Source organism: Orcinus orca, chromosome 9, assembly GCF_937001465.1.
Source record: "Orcinus orca chromosome 9, mOrcOrc1.1, whole genome shotgun sequence".
Lineage (NCBI taxonomy): Eukaryota > Metazoa > Chordata > Mammalia > Artiodactyla > Delphinidae > Orcinus > Orcinus orca.
This window is the reverse complement of record NC_064567.1, coordinates 63316050-63332893: the sequence shown is the minus strand read 5'-3', so window position 1 is coordinate 63332893 and position 16844 is coordinate 63316050.

Sequence of the window (16844 nt, the reverse complement as noted above, 5' to 3'; positions counted from 1 at the left end):
TTGCCTTTTGGGATGTCTGAGGTCTTCTGCCAGCATTCAGCAGGTGTTCTGTAGGAGTTGTTCCACGTGTAGATGTATTTCTGGTGTATCTGTGGGGAGGAAGGTGATCTCCGTGTCTTACTCTTCCGCCATCTTCCCCTCCCCAAAATACAATTTTTAAAATGGAAGTACTGAAATGATAAACTCTGTGGCATATCCTGGTAAAATGATTAGAGCTTAAAGATAAAAGTAATCTTCAAAGTTTCAGAAAAATGAGATCAAATAACATACCAAGGTAAAAGAATTAAACTGGCATAATTCTGGCAAAAGCAGCATGCAAAGCAAGGAAAAGCTCAAGGGAAGAAATTGTGAACCAAAAGGGCTATATCTGGCTAAGCTGTCCTTCAAATGCCAAGGCTATAGAAATCTTATTTTAGTCATATAAAAGCTCAGAAAATTCTTTAACCCTGAGCTCTTATTCAGCAGTCTACTAGAGAATGAACTTCATGAAACTATGACATGAGTAGGGAAACTGGCAAAAGGACTGCTGGTGACAGTGTCATAGAACTATGACTCAAAGCTGGGCATAAGAGAGAAAAATAAATAGTATGGGGAAGAATATGTACATTTTATGTTCTGACAAAGTGGATATAATGCAAATAAAAGGAGGGAGGAGAAGGGCTATGGAAAGTGGAATGTAGCATAGGCAATAGGTAGAAGTCAAAGATAACATTAAACACTGACAAAACAGGTAGTAAAAGATGTCAGGGAATTAAGAGCATTTTAAAAAAGGTATAAGTAGGAAGGTGACCACTAGAACAAAAATACAAACCTTTCAAATATCAAAATAAATTTTAACTATCAGGAAGAAAAGAGAATCATCCAAGTACAGAAAGCGAATATCACCTAATACACATAGTAATTGAACATAAAATAATATATCAGAGTTGAGACCAGACATCACAGCCTTATCAGTAAATGTGTATGGGCTTAGTTCACCTCATAAAATAAAACAATTTTCAGTTTGGCTCAAAAAGCAAAACACAATGCTATGCTATGTACAAAAGACACCAGTAAAGCAAATGATTCAGAATTTGTAAAAAAAAAAAAAAAAAAAAAAAGAATACAAAGTATACCACACAAATAGGAGTAACAGATTACAGATTTTGATCTTGGAATCAGGCAAGTAAAATTTGATCCAAAAATTATTAAGCCTGTAAATAAGGACTTTTTAAATGCTAAAAGCCATAATTTACAATAAAGACATGTCATTTATGTGTATATTACAGTTATGTATCTGTCTATTACCTAGCTATCTATCATCTATCTCCTGTGAAGCATGACAACCACCTCTGTAAAGCAGAATCTACAGAAGATAAAGCTCTCATAGCTAGAAAGGAACAAAGAAATACAAGGACGTGCAATGATCATTGCAAGTCAGTTTTTCTAGAAACATGATAGGACCTTTCAGTAGATAATTCAGGTCTTCTTTTATTTCTGTAAAGTTTTTTTTCTGTCCTGCTTAATGGAAATATTTATACATCACTCTATGTACAAGTCAGATGAAGTGGGAAAGAAAATAAAGGTATAGAAGAAAAACATCACCCCTCCAGACCTCTCTAAACCCTTGCTCTGCACTGTCTTTCCATAATATACTAATTATTAACTTATTTATTGCTTGTCTTCCCCTGCTAATAATCTGTACTCCCAGTTATATCCTTACTACTTACAACAGTGCCTGGCATATAGTATGCTAAATAAATATTTGCTGAATAAATATCTATTGAAAGACTAAAGGAAGGAAGGAATCCTTTCTGGTGCTCAGTACTCCCTTTCAATCCAAACTAAAGCATTTTTTCAATTGATTTTTCTTCAATTACTGTTTTCCTCCATAAATTTATTTTTCTCTCTCTGATACTTCTTTAATTGAATATTTTGTCTCCTGGATCTACTCTGAAATTCTCTGTTTTTATTCTTGATTTAAAATTTGTTTTATTTTTACTTTATATTGTGAAACACTGCTTCCATTTCATCTTCTAAAGTTCTAATTGCATTTTTATTCTTGTATTCATTTTTTAATTCATAAGGTATAATTTATTTGTTTTATGTATCTGCTTAATTCTAGTCAGTTGCCATGTATGTGTAGTTTATCCCCTAGATATTCTGTGTCATTTTTACTAAAGGTCTCCTTTTATTGTTCTACTAGCTGTGCAGGCTTAGGGGTGCATATCCTGATTATTCAGTTTAGTTCACTTTCTTTAAAACATAAAATACTATGCATTATACATTGGTGGTTTGTTAAAAGAGAAAGATTAAGATCAGTTTGAAAATTTTAGAAAGATCATTTGGGTAGACCAGAATTTTTGTTTGTTATCACTTTATTTTTATTTAGTAATAGTTTATTGCAAAGTACTCTGCTACACACCAGGGTGAAGGTACAAAATCAAACGAAAATTTTAACTTCTAGTAGATGATAAGTTGCATATATTACACCTAAATTAGTTCCCATTATGTCTGGTTGGGAGAGACTCAACAAGAATGAGCAACTGTGGAACACTTAGCAATTACAGACCAAAGGTTATTATGTTTGAGAGCAAAAACTTAAGCATTCAGCTTTTGTAAAGTCTGTTTCCCAGACCGGGACATGGAAAATCTGATTCTGTGAGTTTGGACTGGTGAAGAAAGTTGTCCTACTTCTGGGCTCGCTGATTTGTGCTCTTTATGTTGTGACTTGTTGAGTTTACTTTATATTGCTTTCTCCATCACAACTACACAGAGAAAGTAGGATACATTCCATATTTGTTATTGTCAGAACTTCTGTGTTTTAGTTGTGATTAATGAAAAAATGCCTAAAGTTACAACTAAGCATTGGATAATGTTTAGTGTGAAACCCAGGAGATTTCATGGAGAGGTAAATGTAAATCATTTCAGCAGTTTTCCTTCTTCTTCATGCCAATTAATTCTCACATGAATATCTACATCTTTGAAGTTATTTTAAACCGATTCAGTATTTCCTCTCAAAATTGCAAATATCAAATATCTAGCATTTAAATGTTGCGTTAGCCTGAAACTAGAAATGAGCTGCAGTGTAACTGCAAATACATTATGAATGACTGGCTTTGATTTTTTCAATCTTTATAGGTTATTAGTTTTATCACTGCACGCAGACAAAAAATACTTATTAAAATCAGGGTAATTTTTTTCTGTTCCAACAAAATGTGCAAATTAGGCAAGTTTTTTTGTTCTGACTTTACTAGTTTTGCTTCTTCTTTACTGGTATCTTTAAAAGGATAGAGCACCAATAATTTTGTACGTATGCTACTGTTACAGACTAGTAAAGAGGAATAGTGGTCATGATGTCCCCAAATCTCTTTCGGTCATTAGGTTCCTCAGATTATATCATTCAGAGAGGGACTTTTCTTAACAAGAAGAAAGAATTATGACTGGAGTTTACAATGTCTTCCAGGCATGCACTGAGACAATTCAATGACTAATTATAGCTTGAGGAAGCAGAAAAAGACTGCCAGAAAAACAGTCCATCAGAGGAGTTAATTTGGAGAAAGAAGAAGTGCGGTTTGAAAGCAATTTTGTAAATTCCAAGCATAACTACTTGTATTCTTCAAAACAATCTCCGTTTTACTGACTTTAATGATAGGGTACTAGTTACAGAAGAGATAAAATGCTTATTTCATAACAGTAGTTCCTACATTTGTTTAAGGTGTCCTCATGCAGAAGTCAACCTAAATTCTTTAGGAAATTGTTGGAGGAATATTTACAATATTAAAACCTATAGTTTCCATAGTCAAACAAATTGCAGTTGAAAACTCACTCCCTGGGTTTCAGTGGTCTCACATTTATAATCTTTCATTGATGGTTCTGAAATTTTGAAGATGGTAGATGACCCAACTCTTATTTTTAAGCACTTTCTTGAAATCACTACAATTTTGTTACATATGTTTTTGTAATCAAACATATTTTGTAAATTTGTTTAATTTACAAAAAAATGTTAAAAATATAAAGCCAACTTGATATGTCAAGTGATAACGGGAATGCTGTGAAAATAAGTGTTTGCCTAGATCTGTTAATTACATTTAAATTATTTTTAGTAATGAAAGTGAAGAACTCCATATATAGTTCTAAAACTCAGACAAAAATCGCATTCTGAAATTGGATGATTATCATCAGCAAAATTAGCCATAATGTTATCATCTAATAACCTATATAATTTCTATGGAAAGCCTGGCTACTATCAAGTCACCTCTGGCAATAGAGTGCTTCATTGCTTTCTCACTGGTCTTTCTGCTTCACTGTTGACAGCCAGAGGGGTGTTTTATGCTTGTGTGAAATACTTCAAACATAAAAGAAAACTCGAGAGAGTAATCTAAATGCCTGTGGAATTTTAATAGAAAAAAGGATGACATTACAACAAAATAAAGGAACATAAATGGAGGAACAAATTTGGAGCAGTGAAAAATTAAAATTTCTGTGGCTGAGGAAGCATGAGCTGTGGAAATCAAGTCAGACTGGTAGGATAAGGCTCAATGATGAAAGGACTCAAAAAAGTGGTGAAGGACTTGAGGAAGAACCAGCAAGCATTTTTAAGAGAGTAAAAAAAGCAAAAACAATAAAAATAATTTGTGTAATAATCAGATGGAAAGGTTAAGCTAAACCTGGGAGATTAAATTCAGTGGCCACCGAACAAGTCAAAGTAAGTAGTGACAAGGCTTCTGTCCAGGGTGATGGCATAGCTAATTGGAAATATTGATAAGATAAAAAGCAAAGGATATTTAAAAGGAAAAGGGGGTATTTGGTTTCTACTAGCATATTGGGATAAAGAACAGGGAAAAGTTAAAAATGACTCAAGAGATCCACAGCTTTGAAGCCTGGGAGGCGTATGATTGATAACCACATCAGTATCCACAGGGAAATGTAGACACTGGGTGGGAATGGGCTTAGGCTGAAATCATGCTAAAAGGGCTCAATAGTGATGAGCACGTGGAAGTCAGAGATATGGGTGTAGTTTATAGAGAACAGACAAAGGAGCGAAAAGATAACACAGTGCGTATTCTACACTACATTAAATTGTTTCTTGACTTTAGATGTATTAATCAGACATAGTCTGAAGTCCGTGTTTTTTCCAAAACATAAATTGCAAAGGTTAGATTTCTTATTCTATGAGCAACTGTCAGTTGTTTCCTTTAGATAAAATCACACATTTATATAGCCAATATAGATAAAAGGCAAGTATTCAGATTGTATTAACCTAATCCGGTTTTTCTAATTCATGTGTTAAGATTCCATAAACTTCTGAGTTAAAACTTAAAAACTGCATAAATTGTATACAAATTGAAAAATTGCCTTATGGTTATTATTTTACCTATAACTCAATCAAAATGTTAAACGAATTTGGACTGTGGTTAAGAATTGCTAGTGAATAGTGGGTGGGATGAGAAAGGATGCTAACTTACTTTAAGCCACTTAGAATAAAATTCATACTGTTTTGCCAGCATAGCCCTAAACATGTGAGAATTCATTTACGAATTCAGCAGTTGTAAAGAACTGTAATTTGCTCAAGACTTCTGTTTATCCTTGAATTCTAAGAAGACCCATTATCATAATTGATCACTTACTAAAGAACAGTGAAGTTAAAAACAACAACAACCAAAAAACCTCTCTGACTGGTTAGTGCTTTTATAGAAAAGAAGTATTAACATCATTATATGTGGGAGAAAGTAACCCTGGATCAGTGCACTGTTCCCTTTAAGGGAGTGCTGGAACCATTAATGATTTATATGTAAAAAGACATTCCTCACTCATACCTTGTCAAGGTATTCTGGACAGAATCACAGCGTTTTGGAACAGCCTTTTCCAGAAGTATTATTCTTATTATTATTAATTTTATTTATTTTTACCTCAAAGACCCTTTAATGAACCAGATGCATTTTTGGAAGTCCAATACTTAAGTAGACAATACTCTTGCTGCTGTAAAATGGGGCTGGGAGCACAGAGCCTCCCTGGCTTTTGATGCTTCTAGTCATTCGGTCCTAGCCTCCCCAGTAGAGGCTCAGCCACTCCTCTAGCCTTTCTAATATGAGGGCCATTTTCATGTCACAACATTTCAGGATTACCTACGTTGTAGTGATGATACTTTCAGTGTTTATTGATTATTGGACCAATGAATTTTTATATTGAATATATTCCAAGGATTTTTCAGTCCTCAGGTTAGAAGCCTCTCACCATTCTAGGGCAGTGCACTGCAGGTAAATGCTTTCATAAACAGTAATTAGCTGAATTCATCTGATGTCCTATCCTTGCAGGTACTTGGTTACCATGGTAATCTTTTAATAATTGTCATAGGCTGAATAATGACCCCCAATACATCCACATCCTATTCCCTGGAACCTGTGAATGTTACCTTTCAGGCAAAAGGGCCTTTTCAGATGTGATAAAGTTAAAGATCTTAAAATGATGTTGTTACCCTGGATTATCAGGCTGGGCCCTAAATATAATCAGAAGTGTCCTTAGAAGAGGGAGACAGGAGGTTTGACTAGAGGAGAGGAGAGGCAACATGATGATGAAAGCAAGAGGTTGATGTGATGCATCAGAGGGGTCATGGGCCAAGGAGTACAGGTGGGCTCCAGAAGCTAGAAAAGGCAAGGCAAGGACACCTCTCCTAGAGCCTCCAGAAGGAACAAGACTGGTGACATGGAGACATCAGCCCAGTGAAGCTAATTTCAGCCTCCAGAACCATGAGATAATCAATTTGTATTGTTTTAAACCACCAAATTTGGGGTCGTTTGTTATGTCAGCCATAGGAAACATACAGTAATCAGCAATATTATCATAATCATGTAATAATAAAACTAATATGTATGCATTGTTTATATAACAAAAGGCTTCCCCATAAAAATGGTGATATATATTCACAAGTATAGTACTTTACAGCTTTTATAGTGCTTTTAAATTATCTCATTTGATTCTCAAAACAATTCTATAAAGTAAACAGGGGAGATATTATTATACCTATTTTACTTATGAAGAAATTGAAACTCAGGGAGCTTACATGACTTGTAGTAAAAAGAAGTTCTTTGACTCCTTTCCTAGTGTTTTCCCCTCTATACAATGCTGCTTCTTAAAGAGCGCAGAAAAGTGTCTGTAACAAGCTATATAGACCACATTTCTTTGGGGCCAGCAAATGCTTCTCTAAACTAGGAAAACAGAAAATTCATCATCGAGAGAAAACCTTCTACCTCAAATTCATGTTAAATAGAAGTTTATTGATTGGTAGATGCTAGGTCTTCTCCACACAAGAAAGAATTGGCAAGAATATTCATGTGAACTTATATTATTTAACATGGATTGTACAATTTAACACAGAGTGTAAATAAAGATTTATGAAATGAGACCATAAATATTTTTGAAAATAATCTTAAAGATATGGAAAGCTAAATAGAATGAAAAACTAAATTAAAATATATGACACAAATGTTTATGTTAGTGATGTTTTTATATATCTACATATCATCTAAGGAGAGATATGAGTTTAGAAATTAGAATTAAAGTGCATTTTTAGAAGGTATTAAAGAGATTATAACTATGTCCAGCTTTATTTTCATGCTGTATCTGCAAGCTTCAGCAGGGAGGATGATAACATGCATAGCACCAAGGCTTACTTTCCCATTTTCCATGATCAGTATGATAATTACAATAAACGCAAACATCACCACTGAGTATGAGCACATTCAACAGGTAAAGCACACAGCATAAAGCCTATATTGTAACTATGCAAATAGCATCATCCTCAAAACCACAAGCAAATATTGATTAAGAACTTTAAGCTCTTCAAAGTATTGCTAGAGCAAAATGAGTAAGTTTGGGAGCTTTTAGAGATTATTTTTGCCTCAGGTGTGTTCCTGGCACTGAGTGATTCCACACGTCTAGAAGAAGGCAGTGCATGAAAGAGCTGAAAATGAAACTTTAAAATGAATGGTAAAAAACAGTCTTTATTTCATGTTTTTGAAGATAACCTCTGTAGAAATCCAATTTAACTTCAACCTTTACATCATGATCTAGAACTCATATTTTATTCTAGTTCCTTTCATATAAGTCAGATCTGCCATAATGTGTCACTGACGAGAGACCAAAGGAAAGATGGTCTTAGTTGATGGGACATTATGGTAAGCTGGTTTTGTCTGAGTCCTTCACTAATTGGTAAACTCCCCTATGTAATGTTAGATCTAGAGACAATATTAGAAATCAACCCCTGCATGTTATACAGGAAGAAATAGAGGCCTAGAATAATGTATGAGTGGTATCACCATTCATACTGTTAATCAGGTTAAAAACCCAAACAGCAAACAAACCCAAAGGACCCCTTATATACTCAAAGGCAATTTGTTGTAATTTTCTACTTTAAAGTAAACCAACTCATCCTATCTACTATTTTCTCTCAAAGTTTGATAGCCTAAGCTACCATTTTCTCTCACTTGGAATACTGCAATAGCCTATTACCTTTGTCTTCCATCATCCTCTCTCTTTCTAATTTGTTCTCCTCATAAAGCCAGAGTGACTTCTTTGAAGTTCATATATGATCAAGTAATTTCTTACTGGGATGATTTCAGTGACTTCCCATTGGCCTTAGAATGAAGGCTGAGCTCCCTAGCTTGAGCCCTAGCTGATTCTCATCTCAACTCTTGCCTCCCATCCTGCCCTATTGATCACAGCTTTGCAGTCACACCCACCTTCTGCACATGCTCTTCACCCTACAGGCTTTCCCTGCTGTAGTCCAGTTAGTCCCTTAGACCTGAATTCAAGCAAGACTTCCTACAGCAAGCCTTCTTTGACTTTATGTCTTAAAAAAAGTAAAAAAAAAACAAAAACTGTCACAGACTCACATAGCAACATATACCTTTCCTTTACAACACTTACTACAGTTGTAATGTCATATCAACATGTGTGGTAGAGACTGCCCTATGAGATTGTAAGCTCCAGAAAGGATACTGGCATACTAATAGTATATATTAAGTTCAGTTTTGTAGCATTTATGTGAAATAAAGTCATCCAAAAAATGTGGATATTTGGAAATCACGAAGTGTTTTTGGAACATAACCAAAAATTTGTATTAGGAAATGTTGCATGAAAAAAAATTAAGCACATGTAAGTCTTAGCATCCATTTTATCTCACAATTTTGTTTTGGTTAATTGAACAGAGAGAAATCCAAATATATCGAGATAGACAGCTGCAACAATAACAGGTAACGTTCTATTCACAGGATGCTTTTCATTTCAAATAAGCAGAATCCTCAATAGTAGAGAGATTTTTATTCACAGTCCAATCAATCACAACCTCTAATAACTTTAATAACATCTAGTAACTGCTTGTATCCTCTGATAGCTGAAACATTTTAAATGAGTAGAATACTAGGCTCCTCAGCCAGTTTGGAACTTTATTTTTGGTGAAAAATAAATTTTTCAAGTATATCTTAAAGTATTATAAATTGAATGATGATATTTTACATTAAATCTCAGGTCAGTGGCATTTGTCTCAGATAGTCTCCTAAATTCTCAAGATACTCAACATTTATTTTGTTTGTCAAGTTGAATCCAGAATCCATCCACTAAAACTTTATCTGCAACATTATACACTTTAACAGTACAAGCTCCCATTGCTAAAGTAAGCCCTTCAGCTTATTAAAAAATAAAAAAAAATCCATACCATTCCAAACATATTGTATAAACATGTTTGAGAGAGGTGGTGTGTTTGAGATTATTTTCATCAGCAAAAATAATAAGTTTGTCTCATGTGACATATTCAAGCCTCCACCTTGATTCTAGACCGTGAGAGGTAATTCCGGAAAAGTCTCCTATTTAATAAGATAGCTAATACATTTGACAATTATGTGACATTTCTCAAAACTGTTTTTGAAAGATGCTGGCTTCTATAATTTCTTTGCAACATGTGGTGCTGACTTGAACACATTTGGGCAATACATTCATACTTGCCATCGTGGCAGTTGTTGACCTCAGTGCTTTCACACTGTCAGTACAGATGTCACTACATTTTTGCCAACATTCTTTATAGTGTGTTAAAAACTGATCCAAACACTAGCAAAAATATTCCCCTGTTGTCTAAGTGGCAAGTGTTTAAATTAATGCATCCTCCTCACATTCACCTGCATGTACAGTAGAAAACAAGCAAATGGAAATCAGAAATACATGTACTCTCACTCAGTTGAACTGTAAATGTGGCAGTTATGAATCTCAGCACATAAATTCAAGTGCACAAGAAACAAATACTTAATCTAACGATTGTACTACAAGTCCCCATTTACTAGAGTGGAAGTAGCTTAACCAGTTATTTGAGTATTTTTTCCCATCCCCAGAAGTATCTCAAGGTTCCAGGGAGCGTATCCAGGATCAGGGATTAGAACCACCAAGCCAGTACTTGATGTTTGAGCTCCATTAGTAACTACTAAAATATTTCACTTCTTTTTTTCAGGTCCTGTGACCTGATATGCTAGGGCGTAGGAATCGGCACATGGGGATCTCATCTTACACACCAAGACACAGTTCCCAATCGACATTCCCTTCTCAGATGTCTTCCTGCCTCACCAGAACTCACCACAGGTGTTAGGGCTCAGCATTCCTCTCTTCACTTATTCTCCACTCCCATCATTTCTTATTTATTTTTTTCCTTCCTGCCTGGGATAGCCATTTTTTTAAACTTTAGGAACAGAGCAGCTTATTTTTTTCTGTCTGTTTCTTAAGAAAACAAAAATCTAAGTTTTGTAAGGGCTATGATTTCTGAAATATTCATCCACTTGGTCAACAAGCACTTAAACCTACCAAATGCCAACTACACTTCACTGGCTATTTGGCAGTAAGCAAAAAGACAGTCTCTGCCCTCATGGAAGTAACATTCTTATGGGAAATAATTAAAAATAAACAATTTAACAAATATTAATTATGGTCTTTGATAATGCAAATTTCTATGAAGATAGAGCGATATGAGGAGCAGATGGAGATAAGCTCTTTGTAAAAGTGATACTTGAACAGATGCATGAATGAAACAAAAAATTTGGAAAAAAAATTAGTAAGTGCAGTGGCCTTGATGTAGCCTGGACTTGGCTCATTTAAGAATAGCAAAATGGCCAGTATAATTGGAGCTGAGAGTGCAAAGGGAGGCATGGTCATAAGAAAGACCAATGTAGACATAACAGCCTTTTTATCTTTTTCCACCATCTCCCACTCTTCCATTGTCAGTGCAGGGCTGACTGTGGGAAAAGAGGAAAAAATCTGAAATAAAAGTAGAAAGTAAAAGGCGTGTAAGACTTTGGACATATGTATCAGTCTTGTTGGGTGATCCATCTTGGGATCCTTTCTGCTTTAGATTATCTGACTATGTATGGCACTAATTGTATTTTCCTCCCAGTTAATCCATATCACATATTTGTTGTGATGTTAGTCATCCAGGATTTAAATATCTTTTTTTTCCATTCATATCTGCCTCTCTTTCAAATATGATGAGTTTAACTCACCTTATCTGTTACTTTATCTCCTTTTAGTAATATTAAGCGGTTCACAATATGCTAAAAAGAAGGGGCTGTTCTAAATGTTTGCATTCTTTATCCTATGTTTTAAAATTATATGTAACTTCGCAGAGACCAAAATATTATTACGTAAAAGTGTACAACATAAAATTCTTTTAGAATTTGGGAAGTATTTATCTGCATATATGTAAAACACACAAGACAACTTATTATACTTTCTTGTTTTTGAGTGAATTCCTATGAGAAATTTCAGGTTACCCCTTTAGTTTTCATACTATTGTCAGCGTGATATTGGTTCAAGAAACAGTCATTGAGAGTATAGTTAAAATTGCCCTTGGATTTTAAGTCTGCTTGATCCTGTCAGAGTCATTAGTCATTATCAAAGTTTAATTTCCTGCTTTTATTGGGTGATAGTGTTCTTTTAAGAATTATAGAGTTCTTCTTTTAAGGATAATTGGATAATTATTGTACCTCACTTGAAAACAAATAACATTTATAAGCATAAATTTAGATAGAATTTTAAGTTTATTAAAATCTTAAAATTTAGGTATTCTAAAAGTACAAAAAGCTCCCAAACAATTTATTATACGTAATGCAACATTATTAGGGTAATGTAAATTATATGTTCACTTGTTATAATTCCCAAGAATATGTATTGAGGTTTGCCTGGCATTTAATTAAGCCAATTTCATATCTGCCATAAAAGGATAATGGCTTGCAAAAAGAATTATTATGAGGAGTCATGGTCAGGGCCAAGTTCAAAGAATGATGCGTGCAAAACTACAAACTTCTTACTCAACGGTTTACATTAAAAAATAAATATATGCTCAGAGATGATAAGAAAAATTGTGTCTGGGTTATACAAAATGAGTTGAACTGCCATATAAAGTTAACAATAGTCAGTGTGTTAGCAGATGTTAATACTGACATTTGCGTGTGTGTGTAGTTTACTTATAAAGTTTTAAAATACTCAACTATATGTTTTAAAAATGCAAATCATATATTTGTAGAATACTTGAAGCTCAATCAAAACTTTGAAACTTTTGTTTCCTACATTTTCCTGAATAGAATGAAGGACAAAATGATCCATGAACTGCTGGCCTGTACAACCTGATCAACCTCGTAAACAAATAGGAAAAAAAAATAGTATAGACTGAGTGAGAGAAAAACATTGATCAACTTTACAATTTTCAGAGATCCAGCAAATTTCAATAGGCTCATTGTAGAATCAGAGCAAAGGACACTGAGGAAACTACTTGGCAGCACAAGCAAGACTATAGGAAACAAGTCAGAAAGCAGTAGCCCACCTTATATGAAACAGTAGGAAGCCTGACTTGGAATATTGTATATAATTGTGACCTCTTTGCCTCAAGGAAGTGTGACAGAGCTACAGAAGAATGCTTTTAAATAATTAAACAGAGCAGTTTCTACGAAATGATAAAAGATGGGCTTTTTTAGATTCTAGTGTCAGATTAAGATGTACTGATGGGTTTTCAGGCTTGTCTCTAATTCATTTTCTGATCTATCACTAGTGTTCTCTTTTCAAAGTGCAAATCTAATATCAGTCATCTATTAAAATTTTTAGTGACTTTCTAATCCCTATACGATAAAGTCTACTTTCTTTACGTGGCATCTAGAGTCCACGACCATCAAGCTCTGGCATAAGGTTGTAATTATGTTTGTAGTCATATTCTCTCTCCTCACCTACTGTTTATTTTATTCAGGAATACTCGTTATTTTCCAAAAGCTCCTTGAAACTTTGGATATGCCATTTCCTCTAGCAGAAACCTTTACTCCCAATTAGACTTTACACCTCACTCAAATTGTATTGTGTCAGGAAAGTAATGTTCCCTCAATCTTCATCTCCATTACCAGCTTTACGTCCTCCTATAGCAATGTTTATTCTCTGCTTTTTCCTACTCATAGGACTCCACTTTTTCTGTAGTAGCCATGTGCCCATCTTAAGAAAAAAAAAGACATTACCCAGAATCCCTTACAATTAGAGGTGACCCAGAATAGACAATGAGATATAAGTGGAAGTCATTTGTGAGACTTCTAGGACCTTTGTTTGTCCTTTGCCTTTACCCCTGTGACTATGAAACAAGACTATATGCTAAGAACGGTGGGATAAAAATACATAAGGAATCTGGATTCCTAAGACGCCGTACTTCCAGATTTCTTATTACCTGTGAAAGTTTAATTCCCTAATTTGTTTACGAGATTGTTCAGTTATATTTTGTATATTCTAGCATTATAGTTACTTGTTTGCCTTTTGTCTCCTCCATTGGAGTGTAAATTAATTTAAAAAATATTCATCTTTGTTTCCACATAGTACAGTATCTAGGACAAAGTAGGTGGTCATTTATTAGTAGTGGTAGTATAATTGCTGCTATTAAATCCATTGCATTAAAAAGATATTGATGTCTCCAATCAGAAACAGATGGGTAAATGTTTTCATAAATGTATGGAATGTGGATTAATAAATGATTGATAGGGGAATTATTGCTGCAGGGCAGTATATTTAACTTTTGTAATATCATAAGGAGGCCAACCATCAAATCCCCTTTGAGCTATTGTAAGCCTTAGAATATGGAAGAGGATAAAACTCTTACTTGACCCAATATGACATGTTCTCCTTTTAGTGAAAAAGTCCATTAGAAGAAAATTGTGATGCTGAAGGACTCTCAAAAGAAAATCTGTCAGAGGTACAAGACAGAAAGTAATTCTGTGACGTTTCATGCCAGTAACCTCAAATCATGCAGAAAACCAGGAGGCCACTTCAAGGAAGATGGAGTAGATGTGCTTTTCCCTCCTTCTGCTAAGTTTAACTAAAAACCCTAGGTTTTATATATAAAACAAACACAAGAACACTCTGACATGTTCAGAGAGGAAGGTAGAGTGATTAAGGACCTAAGAACCAAAAGAATGACACAGTAGGTTTCTTTTATATATATCCTGGACATGGCGCTGAAGAAGCCAGCAACCCTTGAGATGCCAGTCAGCACAGACAAAAAAGATTCCCCTCCCTAGCCGCCACCAGCCTGCTCTCTTAAGCCGAAGGATAAGGAAAGAAGAAGCCTAATAAGAAAGAAAAAAATTAAGCAATAAGCACTCTACACAAGTTACACCTCACGTATAAAACACTAAGGGTTGGGGGCAAGAAAGCCTTCTTTCTATTCAAAGTAGGCCAGTCCGGAGAAGTGATATAGCAGTAGTCTGCCTCTTAGAGAAAGCAGTGCTCATATTCCAAACATGTAATAGTATGTCTGTAGGGGTGTGTGTGTGTGTGTGTGTGTGTGTGTGTGTGTGTGTGTGTATACCTATTTTTTTTTACTTGCAGAAATTTCTACTTCCTCCAAAACTCAATTGAGTTGCTAGAAGCTATAAGGTGAAGTAGAGACCTAGTAGGACTTTGTTTCATAGGAATGCTGTTTGCCTCATAACACAATGGGCTGTACTGTAAAATAAGAAATTTTTGAACAATGAAACCATAATTTTAAAATCCCACCTAGCTTTGCAAGTTTTCTTTGTGCCCAAGTGCATCAGAGCACGAAAAGTGGGATCTGACTTCCAAAGAAAATATGTGAAAACAGTAATTGTAACATCCTAGTGAAAGCTCTTTTGCTTCCCTTAAGGCTTTCTGTACTTTGCCTACTTTTAAAAAATGTTATCTTCCCTTATGTACAATGGTTAACGGAAAAGTGAAATAAAAGCATTTTTGTCTTTTTGGATAAAGAGAGACCATATTTTTTTTTAAAAGCTTTCCTTTTTTCAAATTGTTACCCACATGGTGGCACTACTATCAGTTCTTCTGCTGATACTAGTTTCTAAAAAGCTTCTACAATTAGCTTTATAAAAAGACATAAAATAAAACTGAATTTATGTAGCTCTATGATGTTCTTGTCAACCAAGTCAAGATGCTATTATAAAACCATACTAAAGAGTTAAATTATGTGAGAAACCACTAGTCATAAATAGTAATAAAGTAATTAGTATTTCTTAATATTGTTCTAGTTTGTAATAAAGTCTCCTTTTTATGTAGGTGAATTTTCACTGGTAGTAAGCAAAAAGTACTGGAAAATTCATATCATCATCCTATATCTAACATAATTTTGGGTTTATATAGTATTTTCTTTTCTGAAATTGTTTTAGAAATAATTCATTAGCTTTTTCATCACCATTTTGAAGAAGGAAAAAAATAGTGTTCCCTTCTTCTGATCATCTAAGCATTTATTTATTATTATTCGATCATCCTTACTTACAAAACAGTAGTATATTGAAAGCATTGTACTTTTCCATTAGAGTGAAATTAAGATAAAAGTCAGATAAAGAGTTTTGGCCCAAAATATAGATTTAGAAATAATATTGTAATTGAGAACAAAATGTAATTCCGTGCATCCTAGCAACCAAGGCAAAAAGGGAAACAATATGAGTTACTTAAAGAATCATACTATTAGTTCACCAGGGTAAAGATAAAGCTGTAATACTCAGAAGCATCTGTGATGTGAATGTCCTAGAAACTATTTTCTTCAAAAAATGTTTTATGAAATCTACAGAAACATGTTTTCCATGGATTAGGGATTTTCTTATTTTATATTTAAGTGGATAAATGCCAAAGCTTTATTCAGAGCTATGCAATGTTAAAAGTAGAACTAAAATTATGAATCTGATCTTTAAATTCTGATGTTGTGTCCTGTTGATTAGATACAGTCTAGATCACTACTGCTCCGTTTTGGAGAACCAGTTCAGCTCCATGAAGTTGAAATAAGTGGATATCATTTAAGAACACTCTATCAGCTGGGCCATTGGACCCTGGGGTAGGACTTTAACAAATAAGGCAATTGGCTGTAGTGAGATCATGTAGAGACTCAGGTGAAGGACCCCACATTTGCCTATGTCTAAATAAACAGAAATTTTTATTTCACTATTAATGTAATGCACATAGAAATAAATCTTTCTAGACAAAGTAATAATTTGCCTCAATATCTCACAAGATCTGATGGAAGGGCAAACATATCAGGAAGGTGATATTGAGGTAAAAGAAAGTAAACAAGGAAGAGAGGTTATGCCTGTGTGGTCAGTGTCATCTAAAACAATTATCTGAATTCTTATTTAAAATATTATTTTAAATTTAATTCATTTAAAATAAATTTCTGAATCTTATCTTCAGAAGTTCTGCTTTATTATGTTGGATTAAGTTCCAAAAGTCTGTGTAGTTTAATAAGCAAACTTCTTGGATGACTCTACTATCAGTTATCTATGGACTTCATGCGAAGAGACAGACCAAAATGAAGGGAAAGCCAGAGGCAAAGGCCA